Source organism: Manacus vitellinus, unplaced genomic scaffold (assembly GCF_001715985.3).
Source record: "Manacus vitellinus isolate BGI_N305 unplaced genomic scaffold, ASM171598v3 scaffold_49_pilon, whole genome shotgun sequence".
In the NCBI taxonomy this organism is placed as follows: domain Eukaryota; kingdom Metazoa; phylum Chordata; class Aves; order Passeriformes; family Pipridae; genus Manacus; species Manacus vitellinus.
The window spans coordinates 4,879,600-4,888,498 of NW_021940603.1; the positions used below are offsets into that span (position 1 = coordinate 4,879,600).

General features: G+C 43.0%; 1 long non-coding RNA gene across 1 annotated transcript; it reads left to right on the forward strand.

Moving 5' to 3' along the window:
* Positions 1-3,714: 3,714 nt before the first annotated feature.
* LOC108640962 lies at positions 3,715-6,190 on the forward strand. The gene is made up of 2 exons (XR_001921633.1): positions 3,715-3,776; positions 5,964-6,190. It is a non-coding gene; the product is annotated as an uncharacterized LOC108640962 (long non-coding RNA).
* Positions 6,191-8,899: the final 2,709 nt, after the last annotated feature.

Below are 8,899 nucleotides of genomic sequence, written 5' to 3' on the forward strand. Positions count from 1 at the left end.
TGGAGAGCTGGCCTTATTTTCCTTTAGATTCTTGTAATTGTTCCACTTGACATTGAACCTGTGAATGGAAAACAGTGAAGATGGGAACACTGACAGAGTGTGCACCCCAGTCCTGCCATCCATAGTGTTTCAGCAAATTAGGCATCCTTCTGTACTGATTTTTTTTTTACCTCCAGGTAACTCCATTGGTTTCCAGAGGGTTTCTCACATGAAGAAATCTTCATCAGATTTAAACCTAAAACTGCACTACCAGTGAGAAAACAGAGCTCAGGTTTGGTTTTGGCTACATTAAAGGCAAATACCTTTCACATGTAAGGAATGCTGTGGTATAATGTGATTTTGTCCATCATATGTGCTGATGACATGTTTGAGCACTTAACCAAAACCTTGTAAGATATCATTCATAATGATATAGATCTTTAAGCTTAGATTATAGATCTTTAGGCCATTAAATATTACACATAATGTAGTGAGGAGGTCAATGCTGTGTTCTGTGATGTCTAACTTCAGTGCTTTCTGTAGTGCCTATTACAGCTCATCAAGCCTAGAACAAAGACTAACTGGGGATCCATTTATTAAATTTATTATTGTTCTGATCCCAGTTACCTTCTTTATAGTCTGAGTGCTGCAGAATCCCTCAAAGATGTCACAAATGCCAGGAAGCTCTGACACTGATAACTTGCCTAGAGCACGTAATAGATTATAAGGAAACACTGTCTGCCTAGGTGTGGCTCCAGTCATGCTGCCATGAGGATGGAGCAGCACAACAAAGCCTTTTGGGAAATCTTTGTCATGTTCTTGTGCTACACAGGCTATACATCCTATACAGTGAGGCAAAGTCTGCTTTTGCTCACACCCAGGTGGCTTGGCTGCCTTCACAAGAAGCCGAATTGTAAAGCCAGTGTGTGTTTAGAGAAGTGAGAGCTGAGTGTGCCCAAGGAAGCAACAGCTTTGCAGCCTGGGATGTACCAAACCTAAAAACACCCTTGAAGTTTTCTAGTGTTGTTAATAAGAGCAGGTAAGGTTATAAATACTGTGTTGCCTGTCTGCTGTGATGTTGTGCTGTGTTTACTCTGGGCTCACATTTTGCTCCTGTTCTCAGATCTCTCCAATGACAAGCTATGAGTATATTTACTGCTCAGGAGAAGTTTAGAAAAGCTTGTCACAAATTCTGGCCCTCCATGCTGTGGTACAGGTTCAGGTGGAAGAGAAGGCTAAAGCCTGGCATCACACCCTGCTCTGCCTTTCGCTCTGATGATGAATATTAAGTAATTCCTTCCATGGTGAATTATACAGTATCTGCTTAAAATACTAATATGTATATCTATGACTAAACAATAATGTTAAGTATAGATTTATTAATTTAATATACCAAGATGGTGCACTTGTAATAGGACTGGTTTATTTAATTGCTAGCATTAACCTCAGGTTTAAAGCTAGCACAAAAATGTGGCAATCAGAGTCTGAAAAGTAAGAATACATTTCCATGCACTCTGCTTTTCCCTGCATTAACAAATGTGCTTGTGCTCTGACAGAGGTTTCAGGCCAGGAGAACAGAACTGGAGAAGGGAAAGCAATTCCCAAGCATGGACCCTCAGTGGTACTCTAAGGTAGGGAGATGCCTGTCTGCTGAAGGTGCCACAGACAGGAAGGACTTGTACCAACTCCTTTCATTAGTATTATGGCATATTCCATGCTGTCTGTCTGAAATATAACGGGGCAATATGAACTAGTGGGACTGCTGAGATCTCCTGGGAACATATTGTTCATGATTATTATGACCCATCCCACTTCTCGTTGGTCTGGGAGTTGTGTGACTATGATTTTCCTCCTGAGTGGTTTCAAAGTCTGACTGAGCTGAGCTGTTAGAAAGCTGGGTGAGTGGGAGGGGTGCAGAGGAAACATGAATGGCTTGTGTGGATTTCTGGTGTTTGTTTGAGAAATATCCTTTTAAAAGTAACCAAAGATGAACCCAGATCCTTAAATCTGATCTCTATCCTGGGCTTCAAAAAAAATCTGCAGTTGGTTTGGGCTCCTGCAAATCTCAGCTAATTGCAGTGGTGACAGTATGCTGAAAGTTGCATCCTACCACCTGCTGTCTTGGTCCACAGAGGCAATGAAGGCTGTAATGCTCTCATTAACTCTCTCTTACTCTCTTTTCTTTCCATTTGTGTTTTAAATTAAGTAGTGGTCTGGCTTTTAGTCAGCTGAAACAAAGGATTCCCCATGCTGGTAAAATAAAAAAGCCTTTTCATAGTCACAGAATAAAAGGGAAGGGCTGAGAAGAAATGGGTCACAGCTAGGGATGTACAGCCCCTGGAACTCCCACCCCTCAATGAGACTCACACTGAGCTTCCCAGCTGAGCAGTGTAATGTGTGGAGCTCTGTTTGCGTTTTGTTTGATGTCCTCTTCATTTCCTGTTTGTTAAGTGATCTGAAAGTAAAACAACCAGCCGACCAACCAAGGAAAAAAAAAATCCTTTCACAATTCTAAACGGGGCCCAGCTGTGTAAGCTGGGCTGCACAGGCGCTGACTGAGATTGCCAAAAGGGCCCATGTGTCTCTTATCCTCCACTCAGAGGGCGCTCAGCCCTTGCAGAGTGATTGCTCTCTCCTTCATCTCACTGTCTGCCCTCTTTTGAAAACACCTCTAGCAAGGCACTCAGATTCATTAACTCCTGAGCACAGTCTCTTTTGCCTGTCAAGGTCTGTCAGAACTAATGCCACTGGGGGTAAGAGAGGGGACTGGAAGCACAGATGGGAATGTCACATCAGTCATCTGTACAAGTGTAATATCGGCGGTCAAAGGAAAAGGACTTGCGGGAAAGATTTCCCAAAGCACCTTTTGATATTAGTACTGGAGGGTAAATGATCTTCAGGGACATGACCTGACTGCAGTTGCAGTGTGACTTGCAGTGGGTGTGTTATAGCCATAATAAATTGCACAGAGTGTGTCAGTTGTGACCTGTGAATGACGCAAAAAAACCCAATCCAAAACTTCAGGACCTTGCCAGCTGCTACAGGAATACAAGTTATAAAAGGTGTTGTCTTGAAAGTATTTGCTTTGCTTGGGAGGAGAGAAAAAAGTAGGAAGAGAAACTTGAACAAGAGGAATCTATGTGCACTGCTGCAACCAATATGAGAGTTAGACTACAAAGAAACAGGTCTCTGCAGACAAGAGGTAGGTAAATAACCATGCACCTCAGCTCAAGTAGAAATGAAACTACTTAATTCCAAATAAAATCTATTACTGCCTGAACCTGGAGCATGTTGACAAAGGCTTCAGTCTTTTCAACAGGCTCAGTAGTACTGAGTGAAGAGGGGGGAAATAATCCCAAGCACCTCTGTGCATACGAACTTTTTTTCAAAGAAAGCAGCAGGAGAAATTCATTGAATTGATCTTTCTCAGCATAACTTTATGAAGGGCAGCATAGGTAAGGCAAAATATGTTTTTCTTTCTGAAGGAGAAATGTCACCCTCTCACCTACTATTCATAATCTCCTGAGTACTTGATTGCTGTGTCTATAGATAGAGTTTGAACACACAGAATCATTTCCAAACTGATCCTCTTCAGTGACTTCTATAAAGTCACTTCATTTTCTGCTTCACCTTTGCCATCTGCAGAAGATTTTCTGATGGAAAACAGTGTTTAAGAGATATTTTCTGCATTTCCTTGCAAAAGCTGTTCCAGGCAGGAGACAGTGTTGTCCCTTCCTGACCCTCAGCTCAGAGGCAGGGTGTAGGATGGAGCTCAGGCACATGCAGTGGCCCCAAAGGTGAGTGGGGGACACCTCTTGCTGGGGGGACACTGGGTCACTGAGGGCCTAGCTGCTTCTCCTGGGCTGGCAGATTCTCAGAGGAGAGCATGGAGAACCCTGGAGGGAGCTTTGAGCTCCCTGCATGCTTTTAATGGAGGGAGAAGGGACAGAGGGGAGCTGGAGCAGGCTCTACAGGCTGTTTGGGGGCTAGTTGGTGGGGAAAGGAGAGGAAGCTGAAGGCAACCACTGCCTGTGGGAGAGATGTCAGCCAGGGCAATACTATCTTGGCACGTGCAGTTTTGGCTTGGAGAAGTGTGCAGGCATGTGCTTATTTCCTGCTGTCTTTTCCAAGTACCATCCTTAAGCCTTTTCTCAAGGCTAGGATAACTACACATTTGCAGTTTCTTAAGGTTGAGGGGACTGAGCCACCTCCACCTCCATCCCAGCAGGGATTCACCAGATCCTCATGGAGAACCTGGCAGAGGATGTGGCCCTGGGTGCAGCTGGGAGGCTCTGACTGGGTAGATGTGGGCAGGCATGCAGGACATGTCCAGCTGGGGGACAGCCTTGCAGGCAGCTCCACTGGGGTCTCTTCTCCACCCCACCCTCCATGCAGGTGAGCATCTGTGCCATCAGTGTGCAGGACAGTGTGTGTGGAGCTGTACAGGGGCAGGGGGCTGGCCCTGGCAGCCAGTGCCTGCAGAACAAGAAGAATCACACAGGAATATCTCTCCTATGCTTCTCCCAGGCTCCCATCGCTCATGACTCAGGGAATTCTGGCATTTCTACTGTTTTCTCTGTGTGCAGTGACCTAGGATTGAGCATCCATTGATTGCTGACCCCACTGAACGTGATTACTGGTTAGAATACAGAGACTTGATCCTGTGACTCAGCCCCTGGATTGTACATTCTCTTTCCTTAATTCCCATAGGAAACCAACATAATGGCAGTGGAAGGTTACTTGTATTTAGTTCTTCCCAAAGCTTGCTTTCTGCTTAAAAACATGCCTCGTGTTGTTCATGCATTCTCACTCTTAGGGGTGCCCATGAGCTTAGGCAAGGTATTTTTTTTGGTTTTTAGCAGATACCGTACTTGTCTGCATTTTCAACTTCCACACATCTTTCTCAGAATCTTTCAAAATAGTACAGCTCTAGCATTGGATGTCTGGGAGTGTTTCTTGCCTTCCTCCCCCTCCTCATTTTTTATTTAAAATCTTAAACTAATTCCAGGAAATCCAGATGAGATGAAAGCTTTCAGATCTAATATTCTAGATGCAAATCTTATTAAATTCCAAACCTCAAACCAAGCAACACTGAACACTGGGAATAAAACTGAAATGAAGACGATCAATCACTCTCAAGTCAGTTTAGCAGCTCATACAGACACATTCTCTGTGGTCTCATCACATTCATATTAATGGACAACTTTGCCTCTTGCATTATATTCCATACATTACACTGTGTAATTAGAAGCTAATTGGAAGCAGTAGGCAGCATGCCAATATTTGTGGTGTTCAGAAATCATTGAGAGCTTCAGTATTTGAGGAAAAACCTGATTATTTGTCAGAGACACTTCCAACTGTGTCTACAAAGAAAACATGCTTTTGGAGTCTCCTTCCTCTACACTTCTAGGTTCTGGGAAGCTGAACTACTTGCAGGTGCAATAGTAGGGAATTACATTTGTAATTAAAAGAAATCCTTAAGGGTCACAGATCTAACCACAAAGGTGATTATTAGGCCTGCCACCTGCCCTAGGCTAATCTCAACCTTAAGAAACTGCAAATGTGTAGTTATCCTAGCCTTGAGGAAAAGCTTAAGGATGGTACTTGGAAAAGACAGCAGGAAATAAAGCACATGCCTGCACACTTCTCCAAGCCAAAACTGCACGTGCCTGGTCGCAGGTACAGAGAGGATGCCCAGTTCACAGGTTGTATGAAAGACTTAAAGTTTGACTGGGAAAGCTGAATGTGGTGTTTTTCAAAAGTAAAATCAGTGGAGTAACTCTCACATCCCTTCAGAGGGGTAAGCATTCACAAGAGCAGCTGGTGGAGAATGTTTGCCCCGCACCAACCCCCTCCCTCTCCGGGAAGCCGCTTCCAGCTAACTATGGCCTCGGTTATGTTTATTACTTAGAGGGCTTTTGAATTGCAAGGATTCTCCATGTAAAGGAAAACCTCATCCTAAAATAGAAATCTGTTCTCTCTAGGCATGTCCTGTTTTATATTCTTGGCTACAGTTGTGAGATGGAGACAGTGTCTAGAGAACAAAGTCTGGAGCCCTTCTGTGGAGTAGAACGTTTGGAAATTCGGTCACCTGTCTGCAAATGTCTGCCTGTGCAGTGGCACTTCGTCCAGGAGCAGGTGAAGCTTGTTTAGACATTGGTTACAGACTCTGTATCTTTTTAACTCCTTAAGCACAGTTTTTCTGATCTCACTCTCTTGTTTGCTGGTGTATTTGTATATATTGCTGCCCAAAGGCTTTGTGGTTGTGTATTCCTGCTTTGATTGATAAGTAACTTTTAATCACCTATGTTGGTCCCCCACTTCTTGTTCCCTGAGTTATTGTTTCCACTTCTCATTGGAGTCATTGAAGCTCTGCATAGAGGAGAATAAATTATGATGATCTCTAGCTGCAAATTTTCTCCTGAATAATTCCCCATGCTACAATGCATGAAAATTTTTGAATCTGTAGAGATTTTTGTAAAAACTGTCTGAATGCTTGTGACTGGCAATTCTTACCATATCAGAAATTGGCCTACCAAATTAAATCTTTTTGTCTGTGAATAAGGATGTTTATCTTCATCCAGGTTCCAAATAGGTTCATGGTACTGGAGTAAAAACTAGAGAAAAATACATATTCTAGCCTGTAAGCCAACCACCCTTTATCAAAATCCCAAAGCAGGAGAAAGAAAAGAAAGGAAAAGGAGATATTCACTTAGAACTCTTCCAGAAGTATTCAGGATTTGTCCCTTTTTCTTTTTTAACCATTGGATTATATTTATTGGCTTAATAAACTTTAAGACTTTAAATATTCGAGACAATGAAAGTCTAGACTTTTTGTCATAAGGTCAGTATTTCAAACAGACTGATTTTTCTCCTTGCTTTTCTCCCTGCTTTTGGCCAACCAAGAAAAGCTGCCAAAGTTTATTGGCCAGATTGGCTCATTTAACCAGAACTGAATATCTCACCCACACACTAAACCACTGGGGTTTCCTCTAATGCAGTACATGTCAGCTATAACAAGTCCCTATTAATAATTAATTGAGTTCCTGTTGGGACTGCCTGAATAATTTTCTTTGTTTCTTGTCGAGCACCAGCACTCTGCAATAGCCTAATTTAGTCCAACTGACTGTGTCATGGGCAAGTACATCCATCCTGGATGCCTTGACCACCCTTTCACCATTTTCTTTATGACATGGTTTGAAGCCTTTAAAAAGGGCCCATAAGTGCAGATTTGTCATATTGTCTTGAAATCATGAAGGCTTAACCATTGAGGTGGCATGATAGGCACGTATGTTCTGGCTAATACAAGGTGGTTTAATATCTGATGACCTTGCTCTGGTAGCACACCTTCTTTCAGAGTGCTCCAGCCCTTGTGTTTTCTCTAGGGCTCAGGTCTTAGGGTGATGGATTGTACTGCAGAGCAAATAAGGGGGATTAGGCTGTGTGGTGTTTCTTCTGCCCTTGCTCCTTGAATGCTCTGGCCAGGTTAAGTGGTATTTCCATGCTGTGTTATATACCCAGGGCACTGTGCTCATCTCAGCAGTGCTCAGTGGCTCATGGTATGGGCAGTTACACTCGTGCCTTTGTCACAGACCCCATCTGGTGCTCTTTCTGGGGGGGTTAGGGGGTTTTTGGCGAAAGACAGCAAGAGCAGATGCCTGTGTTACAGCCCTAAGTTTGGAAGCTGAAGCCCTTTATGGTTTCCCATATAGATTGAGATGAACCTGACACTGTGTGTTTAGACCAAGCAGACCCCTGCTTCTTGGCTGACTTCTGACACTCCAGATTGCTCCAGGACACTGTTTATGGCTGCTGTCTGAGCTGGGGACCAGGCATGTTTGGTCTGACAGCGCTACTGGCAAGAACCAACAAATTCCAAGTATTAGACTTAGCTGGAGGGGTTTTATCAACATAAACATGGCAAATCCCAACAGAGTCCAGCACTTGCCCCTGTCAGCCCTGTTAAAAATAATAGTGTGTTAGGCTGGTCGAGTAAGTGGGCTACTCACAGTCAATCAGTGTGGAAATTTTGATATGACTCATTTCTTACACTTGCTCTTAGTTACAGCTAAGTGCTAAGTCCCAGCTGTGTAAAAGAGACCTAAATCAGTTTCAAAAGGACAAGAGGAAGAAAGTGTTTCATTCTCATATCAGCCCTTTGTTTTTGGCCACTATTTTCTTTTATTCAGAGGTACGCCAGAAATAATATTCTGTAAAAAAAAATTACAAGAAATTACAGAGGGTCATCGTTATTATTTAGTTTATTCATTATATGCCACTAATGTGGAGCAAGATTTATTTTTTTGTTTGGGTTCCAAAGGATAAAGGTCATTTGTTTTGCCTGAAGGCTTTAGTCATCAGTGAAGTTATTTTCCTGTTTCCAGCCCTGTTCTTTCCAGGACATGTGTCCTGCTATTTCAACTATCCTTTGAGTTGAATAGACTTAGCTAACCTGGAGTTCATGTCCCAACCTGCACCCAAAGTTGCATGAGATTGTGTTTTAAAAAACAAAACCTTGAGGATTTGATCAGCTTTAGTCTCCTTGAAGAGATAAGGAATATGTAGAATTTCTGAATCTACATACTTTATTCCTTGACCTGAATAGGTTTTTCCATTTCATGCTACTGGGATATAAAATTTGCACTGTCTCAGTATTTCCTGATTCATGAGGAGTCTCAGCTACTGCAAAGCCCACAAATAGCTGCACACCAAAAACTATCTGAAATTCTGTGAAGCAAGATTCTGCTTGGTCTAAAAGTGCTGGACCAGTCAGGACAGCAGGCTGGAGCTGACAGGGCTCACACAGACCTGCTTTGCAGAGAAAAACTGCTAATTTTTCTGAGGTACCTTTGAGGTGCCTTAAGGTAATCTCCCTTCAGGTGAGAGTATCTGTCAAACTTACCCCCTTTTGCCTGGAATG